General features: G+C 43.5%; 1 long non-coding RNA gene across 2 annotated transcripts in view; it reads left to right on the top strand.

Moving 5' to 3' along the window:
- The first annotated feature begins 1185 nt into the window (after window positions 1–1185).
- Window positions 1186–19748, top strand: part of LOC146195022 (uncharacterized) — a 67490-nt gene continuing 48927 nt past the window's right edge. For both annotated transcript variants that reach the window (XR_014705523.1, XR_014705524.1), the window contains exons 1-3: window positions 1186–1463; window positions 11904–12058; window positions 13536–13618. This is a non-coding gene — a long non-coding RNA (uncharacterized LOC146195022). The remainder of the gene's footprint in view (window positions 1464–11903; window positions 12059–13535; window positions 13619–19748) is intronic.

The following is a 19748-nucleotide window of genomic DNA, read 5'->3' as shown; positions in this document are numbered from 1 at the left end:
TTTGCGTATTATGGTAAACATTTTACTCTAGGTTTGCCTTTACGTTACTTGACCTTACGGTGAAAGTTAAGTCACACCCACAAGCGCGGTCCTAATTTTCTCTGCATCGCAGAAAAGGAAAAGCTCAATGTCACTGAACAACGAGGGTATTGAAAAAAGCATGAATAGAGATTCTTAGCAAGCTTTGACCTTGCAGGCTCATGACACATTACCTTTGGTGTGGCTCAGAAGGATATATAAAACCTTTGCAGAATTTTTTTGCAGTCTGTGAATTGCAGGATGAAAAACCGAAGAACTTCGACCAGAATACTTTCTAGGCTTGCGGGGCTGCTTGTCCCCATTGATGTGCTGTTGTACACTCGGCATTTTTTACGCCCCTTAAAATTTCTCCAATGCAGGTAGATGGCCTTTTAAAGCTAACTATGTGCACATAGTGTGAAGAGACATCATTTCCCATATGGTGCACTCTGTGTGTCATTTTATAACACTTGCTGATCGTGTGGTGATTATAATTTCTAAACATTCTGAGACATTCCAGCCGCACACAGAAGAATGTAAAACGGATCTTGGCGTTAAACCTACTCCTCGCAATTTTTTTAAGAAAAAAATAAATTCTTGCCGCCTTTAAAAACAGGGGCAGAACCGATTTTTGTTTTCATAGATAAGAATTGTCGAAGTTTCTCTCCGTTCCGCTTTCACAGATTTAGAGTGTTGAAGGATTGTTAATATTATCCATTGTAAATCTGTAAAACCCCTGCACGACAGACTGAATCCCCTCCGTTATGCAGGCCGCACTTGATTTCATTATGAAGGAATGCGAGGTGGAAATGAACTAATTTACAGTCATCTTCAGTAATGAATACTCGCGATGCAATAGGGAAAATTTGTTTTAAGACATCTTAGGATCTTAGGTATTGTGAACATTATATCTGTATATTCTTTCTTCCATACGCTTTTGGTTTCACTCCAAGCAACATAAAATAAAAACAATTATAACAAGTGATCAATTATGTCTCGCACAAAGGACGGTTAGACATTACTGCTTTTTTGTGCGAGACAGCTATTGGAATTGAAATGTCGCAAAAGCTGCTAAAGTACGTAAAGGGCGTGCATAAACAATGAGGACACAACTTCTGCGCCTGGCGCATAAACTGCCACTCAAAAGGTCAGTGCGTTGGAAGGCACCCAATGAACCAATCGAAATCTACTAAATATCACAAGCGTGGCTCTCTGAATAATGAGATCTGTGTGGGGATTATGCTAGCATGGATACCAAAAGTGGCGTGTTTATTGAAGCTATAGAGTGTCTACACAAAGAAACGAGGCCACTTTTTTGTTTTAAACACGCTCTGACGATGAAAATCACGATACTGTGTATCTGCTCTTCCATCATGAACGGATCTGTTTCAGCTGTGCACTACGAGGACGACTCACGATATTTCCACAGACAGCGCATAACTGAGGTAAGGCTAGGGTTCTTGTTAGTGCCCTAAGACCTATATATATATATATATATATATATATATATATATATATATATATATATATATATATATATATATATATATACACACATACACTCTCATCGCAGCGGGAGGCCTCAACCCAGAAGGTTTCCCGTACACCCATTGAAAGTTTGAGAATAGGTTGAGGACGTTTCGACCCCAATGCCTCTAATCATTCGCTTTACCAGGTGTGACTGCTCTCCCATGGAGCGCCAGCTATCCTGAGGGAAACTTCGGAGGGAACCAGCTACTAGATGGTTCGACCCAACATAAGACGGTTGTGATTACTGATCTCGAGCCGGGCATCCTGAAGAGTGAAGTTGAATGGGCCTTAGCCAGCCTTGCTAAGAACAAAGCTAGTGGAATTGATGGCATTCCAGCTGAGTTGCTTGAAAACCTCAACCATGACGCTGTTAACATTCTGCATACATTATGTCAGAAGATTTGGACAACCCTGCAGTGGCCACGGGATTGGAGGAGGTCAGTTTATATCCCCATTCCAAAGAAAGGCAGTGCCAAAGATTGTTCCAACTACCGCACGATCGCGCTTATTTTGCATGCTAGCAAGGTGATGTTGAAAATCCTCGAAGGTAGGCTGCAGCAGTATGTGGATCGGGAGCTTCCGGACGTGCAAGCTGGGTTTCGCAAGGGCAGAGGAACTAGAGACCAAATTGCTAACCTTCGCTGGATCATGGAAAAAGCAAGAGAGTTCCAGAAACCCATCTACTTCTAATTTATTGATTATGCGAAAGCGTTTGACTGCGTAGATCACAGCAGATTGTGGCAAGCTCTCCAAGAGACGGGAGTTCCAATTCACCTCATCTGTCTCCTCGGGAACCTGTATGAAGGGCAAGAGGCCACAGTCAGAACTGGGCATGGTCTTACTGATTGGTTTCCGATCGAGAAAGGAGTGAGGCAAGGCTGCATACTGTCGCCCTGCCTATTTAACCTATATGCAGAGTGCATCATGAGGAAGGCCGGTCTGGACGAGTCTTCAGCTGGAGTGAAGATTGCTGGAAAACGTATCAACAGCTTAGATATGCGGATGATACCACTTTAATGGCAGAAAGTGAAGTGGAACTCAAGAGACTCCTGATGCGCGTACAAGAAGAGAGTGACAAGTTTGGGCTTAAACTGAACATTAAAAAGACAAAGATCATGGCGTCTTGCCCTATCAAGTCCTGGAGCGTCAATGGACAAGAAGTGGAAGCTGTGACAGATTTTCTGTTCTTGGGCTCCAAGATTACCTCGGAAGGAGACTGCAGCCATGAAATTAGGAGACGCCTGCTTCTGGGAAAGAGAGCAATGGTTAGCCTTGACCGCCTAGTAAAGAGCAGAGACATTAGTCTGCCAACCAAGATCCGTATAACTCGTGCTATGTCTTTCCAGTTGTGATGTATGGATGCGAGAGTTGGACTGCGAAAAAGGCTGACCGCCGAAGAATTGACGCGTTTGAATTGTGGTGCTGGCGAAGACTCTTGAGAGTTCCTTGGACTGCCAGAAGATCAAATCAGTCGATATTGTCGACCATAAACCCTGACTGCTCATTGGAGGGTCAAATTTTAAAGTTAAAGCTCAGCTACTTTGGTCATCTGATGAGAAGAGAGGAGTCGCTGGAGAAAGATTTGATGTTGGGAAAGGTTGAGGGTCGCCGGAGAAGGGTAGGCAGCGAACGCGTTGGTTAGATTGCATCCTCGAGGCACTGCAGATGAAGTTATGTGATGTTAGGAAGATAGTGAGAGACCGGAAAGCGTGGCGTGACATGGTCCATAGGGTCACGAAGAGTCGGACACGACTGAACGACTAAACTGAACTGATATATATATATATATATATATATATATATATATATATATATATATATATATATATATATATATATATACCATGGCTATATTATATGACCTCGGATTGTTGGCATAGTCTGCAGAGTTATTTTATTGAAAAGTTTCAATAAATATAGACTACTTCTAATGTCAGTGCATTCTTTCCAGAGCAACATAGCAGATTTTCTTCACAATAGGCCAAGAGCGATCATCGCGTTGAATTAACGTAGTCCTTCCTGAAAATCAATTTTTGGCCGCTAGACGAACAACTATAGTTTGGCGAGTGCATTGCTTACGGGATGCTTACAAATTTGTATTGCGTTTAAATGATAATATTTCGGCAGTCCTCAGCAACCTTCGCACATGTTAACCCACCCAGTGCACCATCTACGTGTACACACCACTTTTGTGCACATGTTTTTATAAAGTTCATGTTCCACCTGCGTTGCATTCCTTCTGTAGTCATGCATTTTCAATTTTAGGCTAGTCAAGAGTCCGAAGAAATCGACGCGAAATATTTAGCGCACTGCTCTTAAGTAAAATGTAGGGTTCTGCATCACCAATTGTTTATTTCGTCACAGTGCAAATGTGAAGGATGCCAGCAGCTTGTAATTGAGGTTTCATATTGTGAACAGCGTCATACCCACTAACCATACCGATTCGACAAAAAACAAATAACTAGCAAAGGTCAGTTATTTGCAGTCATGGAGGTAAGCACTCTGCTTCAGTGTCCGCCTGGGCCCGTATTCCGAGTTTGTATCGTTATCGAAAATGTCGTTATCTCACGTGACCTCGAGGCATCTGATTGGTGGAAACGCCAGAACATGATGGTGCCCCCTCTTCCGGTTCGTGGTGGCAGCAGCCGGTTCCGGCGTTTCGAACAATCAGGTGACTAGAGGTCACGTGAGATAGCGGCACTTCAATAACGACGCAAACTTGGAATACGAACCCTGGAGCTGCATATGTAATGGTTAACTAGACTCATAAATTATATCGAGTGTCACTAATTAGACGCGAGACTACACAGAATGTCTTACTTCCGTCGCAATTACAATGCATTTATATGCAACTTTTCAGGTTAGTGAACCGTGCCCCTGTGTCGAGAGCAGTGAATTGTTTCCCGTGATTCCGGAACTGCTATCACTTACATTGGCACTTGTGATGTGCCATCCTACACACTCTTAGAATGTGTAATAGTAGCTGCTCCGTTAAAACTCAACCGGAATGATGTTGCTCAGTCAAAAGAGGGGTACTTGATCATACCCAGCATTTGACAGTTGTAAGATACAAGAGAGGTGATAGACTGCTGTTCTAAAAACATAGTGTTGAGCATAACTCTCTTTACGTCCGGAATAGCGAAAGCATTGTGAATTCCTCATCTAGCTTCATTATGAGTTGGCTCTGCGCTTTCCGATGTCTCAAGCTGATTCGACGTCTACGCAGTGTTGTCCAAGCATTTTTGACGCATGTAACTATCACCTCATCAGCTGTTTGTTGAGATCTCGCTAGACATGTCCGTGTCATGTCATGAGTTGATGACTCATCACTGTCATTAATTTCCACTGTCTTAACACTAATCTTATCACTAACTCTATACTCACCTGACGGCATCACATGAGTACCATTATGTTGAACCGAATTCCGACGGTACATTACCAGTCTTGTCGCTGCTCATTCGCAAATATGGCTATAATTATTTTTCGCCACCTTACCAGCCAAAAATGTATATCTAATATGATGACGTCATATGGCATCTAAAGGTCCTACAGATAAGGTAATTGTGGCAATATTCTATTGCCAGAAATTCAAAAAGCTGGTGTTTGTGGGTATTTGACTCAAATTTACCATCTCTTCATGAAGCCCAATATGCAAGTATTTCTTAAAATGTGCCCCTGGCGACAACTTTCACGCGATGAGGGCGGCAAATCTCCGCGCGCTTTCCTCCAAGATGATGTTATCAGGGCACTCTGCGTGCGCCCTCTCATTGGACGCTCCCATGTGAGAAAGTGGGGTGGGGAGTGGTGGGGTGCGTTCCCGACTTGTTTTCTAGATTTTTTTTGCGCGTCGTTGCAGTCTTTGTAGAGGGGAAGCGGAGAAGCATCATATTCGATCACCAATATGTTCGGTGCTATGGAACCTAGCTTAAAATTTGGCATGGACAGATGCGATACTTATGGTCCAGTGCGTTTTGTAATTTACTAATAAGCAGTTCAGGGTACCTTTATTGTTGACCTAAATTTTCATTCATTTACGTTATTAGTCTTAAATGTCTTATCTGGGTATTATTATTATTATTCTTATTATTTTTATTAGAATATTAACTATCATCAGCTAGAAATATCAGTATCTGATCAATAATTGTCTATCAAATCTGATATATTATTGCCAATATAGTTTACCTATATTGCCATTGATTTACAATGCCAGTGTTATTTTTCTCATATCGTTTTCATTATAATGGCAGTCTAGTAATCTACGTTACATTTCTAAGTATTGTCACGATCAATAATGATTTCCTGTTACTGCCTGATAACGTTAGTTATCGTTCTTTCATTGTCATCTCCAATCCGCATCTCATGGTCACCTATCCTGTCCAAGTCATCCATGAGCAAACAAATGCCTACCTATTAAAACCACACCAGCAATCGGCGCTTTACAAGGATAAAAAGTACATATCAATACACATACACAGAAATTCCCCAATAAAACTCTTCCAAAGTACAGATTGGCGAAAACTATATAAAGATAGCTCTATCAACAAGACTGCACAAGGTTACAACGCACAAAAGTGAAATCTACACAATATTATTGAGCGAGTACTGCGAGAGTTGGATGCCTGCCGCGTTCCAAAGAGATCCATCCGTCTCACATAGTGGCGCGCGCTCCCTCACAGATATGCGCTGGACAATCAGCCGGCTTTCACCGACTATCCGCAAACCGAATCCTAAGAACTCGAAGTGCAAAACGAGAAAATAGCTGACGCTATGCGACTTTCATTTTATTGAGCGGGCATCACCTAAAACTAAAGAGTATTTCTGAATCAGCCGGAGTAATACGAAAGCATGGATGCTGCTGTTGGTTGCTTCTGGTAGCTTGTAGTTATTTAATTCACTTTTTCTTTCCCCATTTTAGTTTTTGGCACTTTCAAATTGTGCGCCAATGCCTTCATATGCCAATTTACGGCTCTGCTTACGGTTGCGTGACGTCACACCCTCTACGTCACTATAATTCACTTCTTGTTTACCCATTTTAGTCTTTGATACTTTAAAATTGCCCACCAATCCCTTCTTATGCCCTTTTTCGGCTCTGCTTACGGTTGCGAGACGTCACATCCTTGACGTCACATTAATTCACTTCTTGTTTACTCATTTTAGTCTTCGGTGCTTTCAAATTGCGCGCCAATCCATTCCTATGCCCGTTTTCGGCTCTACTTCCGGTTGAGTGACGTCACATCTTTTACGCTATTATAATTGAATGCCTTAATGTGCTACTTTAGTATTTGGTACTTTCAAATTGCGTCCCATTACAATCTTATGGCAGCGTTTAGCGCTAGAACCCTAGCTAGTGAAGCTAGTTTAGCAGTGCTGTTAGAGGAACTAGAGGGTATGAAATGGGATATCATAGGGCTTAGTGAGGTTATCCTCCTCATCCTTAGTGAGGTTATCCTAACCTCACTAAGTACTGAAGGATGGGCATATACTGTGTTATCGAGGGAGGGGCGACAACTAGGAGTAGGTTTCCCTGCAAATAAGTATATAGCGGCTAATATAGATGAATTCTATAGAAATAATGAGAGGGTGGCAGGCATCGTTATCAGGCTTAATAAGCGATACAAACTGAAGGTTGTACAGGCCTATGCACCTACATGTAGTTATGATGACGAGGCAGTTGAAAGCTTCTACGAAGATTTAGAATCGGCAATGCGAAAAATAAAGACGCAGTATACTCTGTACTAATGGGCGACTTCAACGCCAAGGTAGGGAAAAAGCAGGCAGCAGACCAGGCAGTAGGTGACTATGGCATCGGTTCTAGGAATAACAGGGGGGAGTTACTAGTTGAGTTGGCAGAGCGCAATAACTTAAGAATCATGAATACCTTCTTCACCAAACGGAAGAACCGGAGATGGACATGGAAAAGTCCTAACGGGGAGACGAAAAATGAAATTGACTTCATAATGTGTTCAACCCCCTCCACTATGCAAGATGTAGAGATAATCGGGAAAGTGCGATGCAGTGACCACAGGATGGTGAGGTCCCGAATTAGCCTAAATCTGAAGAAGGAACGCAACAAATTAGTAAGAAAGAAACCCATTAACGAATTAGCGGTGAGGGGAGGGCAGAAGAATTCAGGATCTCACTACAGAATGGATATTCAGCTCTAAACGAGGATGGCGACATTACCCTAGAAACAATGAACAATAATTTCAGAGATATCGTTACTGAATGGGCGGTAGAAGTAGGCGGTAGGATAGTCAGACAGGATACCGGCAAGCTGTCTAAGGAGACGAAAGATTTGATTAAGAAACGCCAGAGTACGAAAGCTTCCAAACCAACAGACCAGATTGAATTGGCCGATATATCAAAGCTAATCAATAAGCGCAAGGTGGCCGGTATAAGGAAGTATAACATCAAGAAAATTGAGCATGCTGTAAAAGAACGGGGGAAGCCTTAAAGCGGCAAAAGAATAAATTGGGCATAGGCAAGAACAGATGTATGCGATAAGGGACAATGAGGGCAACGTCATCACGAATATGGACAAGATAGTCAAAGTAGCCGAAGAGTTCTATACAGATCTCTACAGTAGCCAAAGTAGTCACGACAGTAAGGAGATTGGCGGTAGGGAAAAGCAGACAGACGTTCCACCAGTTATGAAGTATGAGGTCAAGAAAGCATTAGAGATTTTGAAAAGAGGGAAATCAGCTGGAGAGGATCAGATAACTACAGATTTGCTGAAGGACAGGGGGAATATCGTGTTAGAAAATCTGGCCACCCTGTATACGCAGTGCCTGTTGTCATCGACGGTACCGGAACCATGGAAGAATGCAAACATTATCCCCATTCATAAGAAAGGGGACTCTAAGGACCTTAAAAATTACAGATCAGTCACCTTACTGTCTGTTACGTATAAGGTATTTACTAAGGTAATCGCTAATAGAATCAGGAGAACCTTAGACTGCAATCAAGCAAGGGATCAAGCAGGTTTTCGGAAACGGTACTCTACTATCGATCATATCCATACCATCAATCAGGTGATAGAAAAATGCTCGGAATATAACCAGCCCTTATACATATCATTTGTCTTAGTTGAAAACTCGGCGGTGATGCAGGCATTGCGAAATCAGGGGGTAGACGAGCCGTACGTGAAAGTGCTGGACGATATACCGGGTGTCCCAGCTAACTTGAACCAAGGGTTACAAAATAATGTATTTGAGGTAGGTCAGTGAAACCAATTGCATACAACTGCCAGCCTGTTTTCGCACTACAGGTAATTTTTTGTATTGCAATTACTTAATTAGCTAACTATGTTAATTTTTCTAATTTATTAAATATTGATCTTAGAACAGAAATGTGAATTGGAAAGTTGTAGAGCACCTTCAGAAACCCCCATTTCATTATTTGCGATAAAGAAACTCTCACGTGTATCTTTTTTTCCGGGCTCAGAAGAAAGCCCGCGAAATACAAATAATACCACGTGACTAGCGCATTTGTGCGCCGCGATTGTGGTGCTCTCAGTCGTGGTTTGAGCGAACGAAATTAGCTGCGGCCGTGTCTTCTTGGCCCCGTTAAAGCGGCAGGCCGATATGCCTGGGAAGGCTTCTTCGCCCGCGTCAGACAGCCGGCCCACGTGACGGTGCAGTAGCGCAGAGAGCGGCGAGCCGACACCACCGACATTCTAACAAGGCCTTTGCATCACCTTCTCTCTCATCAGCGAACGTAACGACAAACGGATGAACGATAAGGTATCAGCACTGAATCTGCGCATACAGGTAAACGGGCGAGATGACATCATGTGACTCGACTAAAATTAGCGCTGCACCTTCATTTGCCGGTTCTTTATCGCCATCCGCCTGTCGTGATGTAGGCTGCTGCAGTGCGCAGGCCTGGCCGAAATCGCGGTGGCGACGGGCGAGCTCGAGCTCGCTCGAACCATCGTCAACATTTCTGCCTGCCGCTGCAACGGGACCATCGGGTCACGGCTGCAGCTGATTTCGTTCGCTCAAACCACGACTGAGAGCACCACAATCGCGGCGCACAAATGCGTTAGTCACGTGGTATTATTTGTATTTCGCGGGCTTTCTTTTGAGCCCGGAAAAAAAGATACACTTGAGACTTTCTTTATCGCAATTAATGGAATGGGGGTTTCTGAAGGTGCTCTACAAGTTTCCAATTCACATGTTTGGTCTAAAGTCGATATTTATTAAATTAGAAAAATTAACATAATTAGCCAATTAAGTAATTGCGAAACAAAAAATTGCCTGTAGTGCGCAAGCAGGCTGGTAGTTGTATGCAACTGATTTCACTGACCTACCTCAAATGTATTATTTTGTAACCCTTGGTTCAAGTTAGCTGGGACACCCGGTATATAGTGGCTGCACAGCAACCATAGTTGTGCATATAGAAAGTAACAAAATTCCCATAAAGAAAGGTGTTAGGCAAGGAGACACAATATCCCCAGTACTATTCACAGCTTACTTAGAGGAAGTATTCAGAGACTTGGAATGGGAGCAGTTAGGGATAAGTGTAGATGGAGAATACCTCAGTAATCTGCGATTTGCTGATGAAATTGCCTTGCTAAGCAACTCGGGGGATGAACTGCAAATAATGATTGGTGACCTAGACAGGAAACGTAGAAAGGTAGGCTTGAAAATCAATATACAGAAGACTAAGGTAATGTTCAACAGCCTTGGAAAGGAACAGCAGTTTACATTAGGTAGCGAATTACTGGAAGTAGTAGGCGAATATGTCTACTTAGGACAGGTAGTGTCTGCAGATCTGGACCATGAAAAGGAAATAACAAGAAGAATAAGATTTGGATGGAGCGCATTTGGCAAGCACTCACAGATTATGACTAGCAGCTTACCGGTATCGCTCAAGAGGAAAGTATACAACAGTTGCATCTTACCTGTACTCAGCGATGGGGCTGAAACGTGGAGGCTAACCAAAAGAGTTCTACTTAAGTTGAGGACAACCCAGAGGGCTATGGAACGAAAAATGGTAGGGGTAACATTAAGAGATAGGAAGCGTGCAGAGTGGATTAGAGAAGTAACTCAAGTAACTGGCATTCTAGTGGAAATCAAGAAGAAGAAATGGGCATGGGAATTTAGTGCCAAGAGAGGATAACCGATGGTCGCTTAGTGTAACGAACTGGATTCCAAGAGAAGAAAAGCGTAGCAGGGGCGGCAGAAAGTTAGGTGGGCTGATGAGGTTAAGAAGTTCGCAGGGGTCAAGTGGATGCAGCTAGCACAGAACCGGGTTAAGTGGAGAAATATGGGAGAGGCCTTCGTCCTGCAGTGGGTATAGTCAGACTGATTATGATGATGATTACAATCCTATACGCGTTCTTGGCTCGACTTCAGGTTGCGTGACATCGCATTCTTGACGTCACCTTAAGTGACTGATTTAATAAACTACCTTAGCATTTGATACATTCAAATGTGGCGCCAAACCATTGGCTAATGAGACCATTTTTGTCTGTACTTTTACATTTTTCCTGCTAAAGAATTACCGAACTAACTTAATTTCCTTTACTTTTTCGGGCGCAACATTACATCACACTCTATCGATTGACACCGCTTATTAACCTTTAACACTTCTCAATTACTCACAACTGCTGCGGACAACAAATATATTTTTGCCTGTAAATAATTACCTCATGAAGGCTTTGACCTAACTATATTTCGGACACAACATTGCGTCACCCTCTATTGATTGACACCCTCATTAACCTCCACTTATTCTCAATTACTCACAACTTCTGCGGACACGTATTTGCTGGCGTGGTCTGCGGACGCGGTCTGTGGAGATAAATATATGAACATAGTGAAGCAATGCTTTCGCATTAAAATCATTCCGTGTAATGGCAGATGCGCGCTCAAACGTATCTTCCCTACCGCAAATTCCCTTTCACTCTTGCGGTGAGATGTGTGCTTTGGTTCCACTTGCTCCAAGGATCTTTCTAGAAATTCCGAGTTTGTTCTTTATCTATAGGCTGGAGCATGCAGGCCGCTTTTAACCACTGTCAGTTCTAACTAACAACACCGAGGCAGGAGGCAATATGTAACTGGCAGACATCCCCCCAAAAGTAATTATATCAGTTTTCCATGGCGGTCAGTCACAGTGCTCTGTAATGGTAAGTATCAAGCACAAGCAAAGTAACATCTCGGTGAAAGGGCATTTATAAAAATATACGCGACCACCACACATTTTGTCGCGACAGAGTTCACATGCTGCAGCTTTCTAATGGTAAAATGTCTGGTGCACGTTTCCAGTAAGCCTAAACAAGCATGACAAACAAAAGAGTATGCAAAAAGCACGAAACAGACAAATACAGTTTTGGTTACCTGTTTACACAGATGTTGGAAATGACAGAGTTGATTTTTGTAAAAAGCCGGAACTTTCGTTCGAACTCAATCCTTCTTTGTCACGCCTTCAAAAAAGAACGCCAATTGCGGAGAGATGAATATCAATACACGATGTTCCTGTCGCCTCAACCTCCACAAGGTCAGTTGTAAGTATGTCTTAACAACCCTTTCGAATGATTTCAAACCAATAGCATGATTTTAGGTGTCGTTTCAATTAGCATAACCTGGTAATAAATGAACTTATTCATGCAATAAAAATATTTTTTTAGTCATTGTACAAAATTACAAATATAAAAATAACATACCTGGCGCCAGTAGCTTCCGCGCCTCAGATAACTTGCACATTGCTGTGATCAATGCCATTATGGTTTAGCTGTTTTGCTGGTGTAGAACAAAGCCCTAAAGCCACCAGCTTGAACTTTGATAACCGGTCTGGCGTGCTGATTGCAATCTTTTTAAACCTTTCTCGAGTGTGTGACGAGGTTCTAGTCTTCTTGATCAGCTTTAAAGTGGCTGAAAATACCGACAGAAGACCACTTTCATCCCACCGGACTTTCTATTCGAGGTGAAGGTTATTCCATTTCAGTTCATATATCAGGAGCAAAATAAAGCTTGGCGTTTATTACTTGTTCTTCACATATCTTCGCGGCAGCATAGCCCTGGAAGCGCTCGTCATCCTAGGAGACAACACATAATGAACCCTTTCTTTCGGATACTTCAGAAACGCGCGACGTGGACCAGAATTTTTTTTTTCTGAAAGCTGTGGTGTGATATTAATAAATGCGGAGTCCAAGCTTAGAATGGGGTGCTTGCAGAAGGTTTTACTGCATTTAAACTGGCATCTTGTTGCACGAGTTCAAAGTTTTGTTGCCGAAAAATACCTTAATTGTGTCAAACATTTAGCTCTTGCAATATGTTAAAAGGAGGGTTGTAGCAACATTGTGGCTGTTAGAATTAGGCGAACTACACGGCGATGCCAGTGAAACAAAAGTTATTCAAATCGCTACCTGTAACGCGCAATCAAGTTATTTGTTAACACTTTCACGGCCACCTTACGTGAATATTTCTGCTCAATACAACGATGATTCACACTATTTTGCGTTTTATTTTGCAATCCACAAGCGTGGAGAGGGGCCAGGTGCCTGCTCGTCGGCCTTCAATGTCAGTACACTAGTTACTGACATTAATATAGACTTTCTACAATACGGTTGTTGATGAAAGCGCTGGCTTCCAATTTGGTTTTGTCTAATTGTAAGTGCAGTAACTTTCTGTACAGGTCTAGCCACAGAAGTGGCTACATTAACGATCTTGTAGGAGCATGCAGCATGACATCACCTGGTACACTTTCGCCCAGCTGCCACAGCAGTTCTGTCGCTATGAATGTAAGCTGTGAAAATATTTTCCGAAACACCTACATTAACTATGACAGAGGAGTGTAGATTTGCACGAGTTATTAGTAGAAGATTCATTATGAATCAGTCCATAACCCTATGCAATTAAATGCGTTTGTAAATATATTGTGTACCATGTTTATGTGAAATGTGCAAAAAATTTTAATCTTTTCCAGCAACCCCCCTTGTGGTAGTCTCGCAATAATGCCAAATTTTGATATTTTCTCCGCAGCGTCCCGCTTTCGACTCTGTTCACAACTTTTGCAACTCCGCCGCATATACAGGAGAACGCAATCAGTATCCTCAGTGAACAGTGTAAGTGCCGAATTATTCAAATTCTCTATATCTTCGCAAAATAATCCGTGCAGTTACTTCACTCAGTTTAGTTTTCCCAATTATCAGAAGGCTTTGCTCCGGAAATTTGATGTTATCAAGAAGTAAATGACTGTTCCAGTCAAAAACTATAAGTTCATCTAAACTACATAAATGTTATTCATTCATTATAATTTTAAAAGTAAGTTATGTTACACCCACTGCAAAAGTATTTTATTCAAGCAAAGAAGTCACGATCTACAAATACACCAAGTGTCATTGTAAACCTCTCTACACATCACTCTACATATATTCAAGCCTCTTGTTTTGAATTTACCTGGGCACGTGGATGTAGGAAATATTAGAGAGATTTAGCTTACCGGAGACGTATTACGTCTCCCGGAGACGTACAGACGTAGACGTATCGGACGCCTACTGCGCATGCGTGAAAATTGATGTAGACGTATTCGGCTGACACCGGGCAAAACACGTTTTAGCTGTACGTATCGCCCATACGTAAGACGTATCGCTAGACGTACATGCAGATGATGATGATGGCTATCCAATAAAAATAGATAGAAGCTATTTCTAATAAATGCTTCAAATAATGTCACAAAAATGTCACCTGCAGATCCCCCGAAGTCATCATGTTGATGTGTTAGCTGTGTTTCGAATAATTATTAATTTGAGCTCACTTTTAACCACTTTGCCACCTGCAGCAAGCCTGAACAATCCAAGCCTAGTTGCAATAAATCCGTTTGTTTTGGTGCTCGCATGGAGGAAGGAAACATCTGCTCGTGTTTGCTTGTGTTCGGTCGTGTGCTAGAATTTGGTCGTGTTATCGGTGCAACCTGCCCACGTTACGTTACATCATGCCGACAGCATCCTTCACCCTTCACGACAGGCAGCTTTTTTGAGCACCCTATCATGGGATGAATTTGAAGACATGCATTGATTTCAACGGGAGAGCGATATTCCAAAGCCTCGAAGGAACTTACGTGAGCGTGGTACCCTTCAACATCGGCGCCAACAACAACATAGTGTTCAGCAGGATTTTTAGATTCTAGAAAGAGGATTTCGGAGAGCTGCAGTTAGCCCTCCTAATTCCAAATGAGGTCATCAGTGCGCAGCATGTCAGGGTCTCCGGCTCCGAGGCACCTTGGCACAGCTCGATTTTTACTTCGGTCATCTACTCTACGATATGACAAGTGGCTTGATCTGCAAGCTCTTCAGCGATTCTCCGAGGTAAGTAGCGCATGGTGTGGTGGCTGTGGTGGCTTGACGGTTACAAGCCAAATTATTGATAGCAGCGCTTTCTGTGTCAAATAAATATGCCCGCCGAAACATGTAAAGCAAAGCTGACTGGCTGTGGCGTTTCAGTAGTCATCTTTGAATGCGAATTAGCGCTAATCCTGAGGTTCAGAGCTTATCAAAACAGTCTAACACTTGTGCGACCGCTTATAGCGCTTTCAAATTTAAAAAAAAAAAAAGGCCGGAGCGCATTTAAAGCGATAAATTCCTTGTGAGAAGCGGGGCGGGATGTCGTATCATCCCGCGTGCACACTGCTACGCACTCTCGCGCTACTCATTGCACATCATCCCCATCAGCTTCCATGTGTGCATAAACGCTACCGAGCCTTCTACTCGATATAACTACGTCAAAACCCTACCATTTTGTAGTCGAAAGGCACCAATGCTCTCTGGCGCGTAACGACGTTGTGCCGTTTCTAGCAGGCGAGCAGTTTTGGCTACTGTAAAACATAGATTGCAGTTGACTCGTGCCCAGTCACCGAACGTCTGCTGTAATCATTGATCTTTTTTTTTTTTTTACGTCAATTAACTTAGGCACACTTGTGCAAAAGCATATATATATATATATATATACCCCTGCTCTCCAACTCGGTTGTAGAGCTTTGGGAAGGTGCTTTCTTGTCGACATCGAATTTAGTGAAACTGTTTAACGTCCCGAATGCAACCAGTGCTATGCTGCTTTTCGCTTTTATCACTAGCACAGCATAAGGTCATCAACATAAACACTAGCCCACTTACAAGTCAATATTTTTTTTATTAAATTAGGGAAGTCCACGGAAACACAAACTGAGAAATACGCAAAAGGTTGTTATCAGCACAAGTTATTTTTTAATTTGCTTCATGTATTAGAAATACTCAACACAGAAATTTCATAAAATTTTGTGCAATAATATAAACAATGTAAGCAATTTTGGATTTGGCCCTTATCGATATGAAAATCTATATTTGACCCTACTTCAACTGAAGGAAATTTTTTTCAGAGTCGTTTTTAGTCTCTTTGTGAAAATAATACCTGTAAATGATCATACTGTGAACACAGCTGATGAAGAGTTGTAATATTCATTGTCACACAATCAGCCGCACTGATTTGCTCTAAAGGGAGCAAATAAATGCTTAGTGGGCTTCGGCTTCAAGCAAAGATGTGAGGCTATTTTCTATTGGTAGAAATTAGATGGAATGTGTTTAATGAAGAGCTATTTTAATTCAGTGCACCATTGTATTGCCGGGGAATGGTAGATGCACATAGGATGCAAAGCGACAAGACAGCGGTAAATATTGTCGTTTCTTGCCAGTTTCGGCTATTTGCTTATGTTGCTAAATGCAGAAAGCCGCTGCCAACAGGCTAAACTGAATGTAGTCTTTTATAAGTTATTTTGCTAGCTTTATGCACAAACTGCTTCGTCTGCTGCAATGTTCCCAGTGTTCTTATCTTCTGGCTTCAGATTTTCCTGTGATCTCTTCGTATCCAGACAGTGATAAGGAAGTAGCTATGGAGAAGCAATAATTGAATTTACACTCGCAGTAGTCCACCCTATCATGCTAAAGCTGAGAAAGAAAGCTTTCAAGAATAAAATAGATTTGGCTCATTTCCATCTGCACATCAGCAGAATCTGGCTCATTTTTGATTTGGCACATGATTTCTGTGAAATTCCTGGTCTTTATTTACATCCTTACTGTCTCAAACTGTTTGCAGAAGTGAGATGTATATATGATCTTTCAATTACAAAAAAAAAAAAGAAAATAACCTAGTGTAGGTTTCTGAATTTCGCTTGCTTTGAAAAAAAAAATCAAGTGTCGATGATAGTGTTGAAAAAATCCGGGCGCACTGCGGAATCTACACTGCAGAAATGGGAAAATCTAAGCGTTGCTGGTGCACACGGTGCATCACGTTTGCTCTCATCATTATGAATTAAATGCACCGTCATTATCATTGCTAATGGCATCACTGCTAATTCCAACTTCATTGTCATCGCTACTATCATCCTTACAGTAGACATTTGATGTGTGTTTCAAGATCCCGAACGTTGCACAGTTGGCTAAAGCGCTCGGATGGGGATGCGAGGAATAGAGGTTCGGCTCCCAGCGGAAACAGGATTTTAATTTTTTCTGATGGCATCATCATGACGTCATTTGATTGACAGCTATAGTGTGACCAAACAAACGAATGCCGACAGTATGAGCCATTAAAGATTTTCACCTTAAAATTGATGGGCCTGTACGAGGTAACACTAGTGAACTCTTCCAAAAGCAATGCAATAAGTATTATGCTACGGCACAGTAAAGAAGGTGCACACTGAAAGATTATTTTCTCATGACCACTTTATAGGGACTCTATAAGCGATCGTTGCTTGCAGCCGCACCAATTTTTCCTCCTCAGGCGGTGCATGCAAAGGAAGGCCCCCATGCTCAACTGCTGGGGTTTCATCATGGCACAGCAAGGCAAATTTGTCGACCGTCTGTGGCTCAGAAGGAGGACTTCTCTGGGCACAAGTGGAGCCTGTGCAGAAATATCGGGCACTAATGTGTACCAATGCCATAGTCTGCCAGTGGGCCATTTAAAGGCAGACGTCACGATGCAGGTAAGCCTGTTCAGTCATGTCTTCATTGCAGTAACTAGCTGTAATATGTTTTTCATATTCAGGGGAGTGCATTTCCAAATTAAAGCCTAACATCTCTGCTGCGAAAATTCCACACGTACTTTTATATTTTTTGAGTTGGTTTTTGGGAAAGGGTACTCAATGACCCACCTCATGAAAAACAGCATTTCATCTGTAAAGAAACGTGGCACTTAAGTATGTGATGCAAGATTGTGTTAGCATGTGGCATTTTATAAATTTGTAGTGAAAGGGGGTTTTTACTGTGCTTTAACAGGGATAATAGCCCTGTCGAAGTTTCACGGCGAACCACACAAGAACACAGCCAGTCTCAGCACACACAAGCGAGCACGAGCAGCGCAGCGGCACTTCGTCGTCCTTATCCTCGTCTTCGTGATATTATCACCTACTTAATCCTCGTCTTCGTATATCCTCGTGTAGTTCACTACAATTTCCCCCGGAGCGAGGAGGAGCCATCCTGGCGACCTATGGTGAGGGTAAGAGGAGCGGATCGTAGTAGGTTTTGAGGCGGCTCACGTGCACAGTTTCGCGGCCGCGATGACGCATGTCCGAAGAGGTAGTGAGTGGCTCCACGATGTAATTCACAGGGGAGGTTTGACGGACAATGCGGTAGGGGCCGTGATACTCGGTTCGAAATTTTGATGACAATCCCGGTGGGGTGCCGGGAACCCAAAGCCAAACAAGGGATCCTGCAGGAAAAACGTGTGGCGTCTGATCTTTGTCGCGGTGATGCTTTTGGCGGCCTTGAGATTCCGATGTAAAACACCGGGCCAACTGGCGACATTCCTCCGCATGTTTGGCAACGTCTGAAAGGAGAGTACACTCGGAGGAGTCGGGACGATATGGTAAAATAGTGTCCATCGTGGACGACGCCTCACGCCCATAAAGGAGGAAGAAAGGGCTAAATCCAGTAGTTGACTGCGTGGCGGTGTTATAAGCGTATGTCACGAAAGGAAGGACAGCGTCCCAGTTAGTCTGATCGGCGGCAACGTACATCGTCAGCATATTTCCGAGAGTGCGATTGAAGCGCTCAGTCAACCCGTTTGTTTGAGGGTGGTAGGCTGTTGTGGTCCGGTGTATGATGCGACATGCGGCTAGTAGAGATTCAACGACGTTGGAAAGGAAGACGCGTCCTCGGTCACTCAGCAGCTCTCGCGGCGCGCCGTGGCGAAGAACAAAATAATGTAGCAAGAACAGGGCAACTTCACGGGCAGTAGCGGCGGGTAAAGCGGCGGTCTCGGCATACCGGGTGAGGTGGTCGATGCCGACGATAATCCACCGGTTCCCAGAAACCGTGCAGGGAAGTGGCCCGTAAAGGTCAACGCCAATGCGGTCAAAAGGGCGGGCCGGGCATGGAAGTGGTTGTAAGGGGCCAGAAGCACGAGGTGTGGATGACTTTCGGCGCTGACAGGCGATGCAGGAGCGGACGTATTTGCGAATATAACCGTACATGCCGCGCCAATAGTAGCGTTGAGAGATCCTTTGAAACGTCTTCAATACACCAGGATGGGCACACTGACGGTCGGCATGGAAAGAGGTGCAAATTTCATGTCGTAAATGGCGGGGAATGTAGAGAAGCCACAGTCGACCATCAGTCATATAATTTCGGCGGTAGAGAAGACCGTCTCGTAGGGCAAAGTGTGGTGCTTGACGGCGTAAAGCCCGAGAAGGCGCAGCAGCGTTAGGAGAAGCGGACACGATCTCGATAAGAGATGCGAGCCACGGGTCTTTTCGCTGCTCCGCAGGCATGTCAGCGATGGTTAGAGAGGAGAGGACGGGATCAGCCGCCGTAGAGCAAGCAGGTTCGTTGGAGACGGGAGAACGAGATAGTGCGTCGGCGTCCATGTGTTTACGGCCAGAGCGATATATAACGCGGATGTCAAATTCCTGTAGGCGGAGAGCCCATCGTGCGAGGCGGCCGGACGGGTCTTTAAGAGAGGACAGCCAACATAACGCGTGGTGGTCCGTGACGACGTCAAACTGGCGACCGTAAAGGTAGGGTCGGAATTTTGTTAATGCCCACACAATTGCCAAACACTCCTTTTCTGTAACTGAGTAGTTGCGTTCAGCTGTAGAGAGGATACGACTCGCGTACGCGACGACGTATTCGTGAAAACCGTTTTTCCGTTGTGCCAAGACAGCTCCGAGGCCAACGCCACTCGCATCAGTATGGACCTCGGTGGGTGCTGTCGGGTCGTAGTGGCGAA

This window comes from Amblyomma maculatum, chromosome 3, assembly GCF_055883805.1.
Source record: "Amblyomma maculatum isolate TAMU_Amacu chromosome 3, ASM5588380v1, whole genome shotgun sequence".
Lineage (NCBI taxonomy): Eukaryota > Metazoa > Arthropoda > Arachnida > Ixodida > Ixodidae > Amblyomma > Amblyomma maculatum.
The sequence above is the reverse complement of the archived record's forward strand: the minus strand, read 5'-3'. Positions and strand labels throughout refer to the sequence as shown.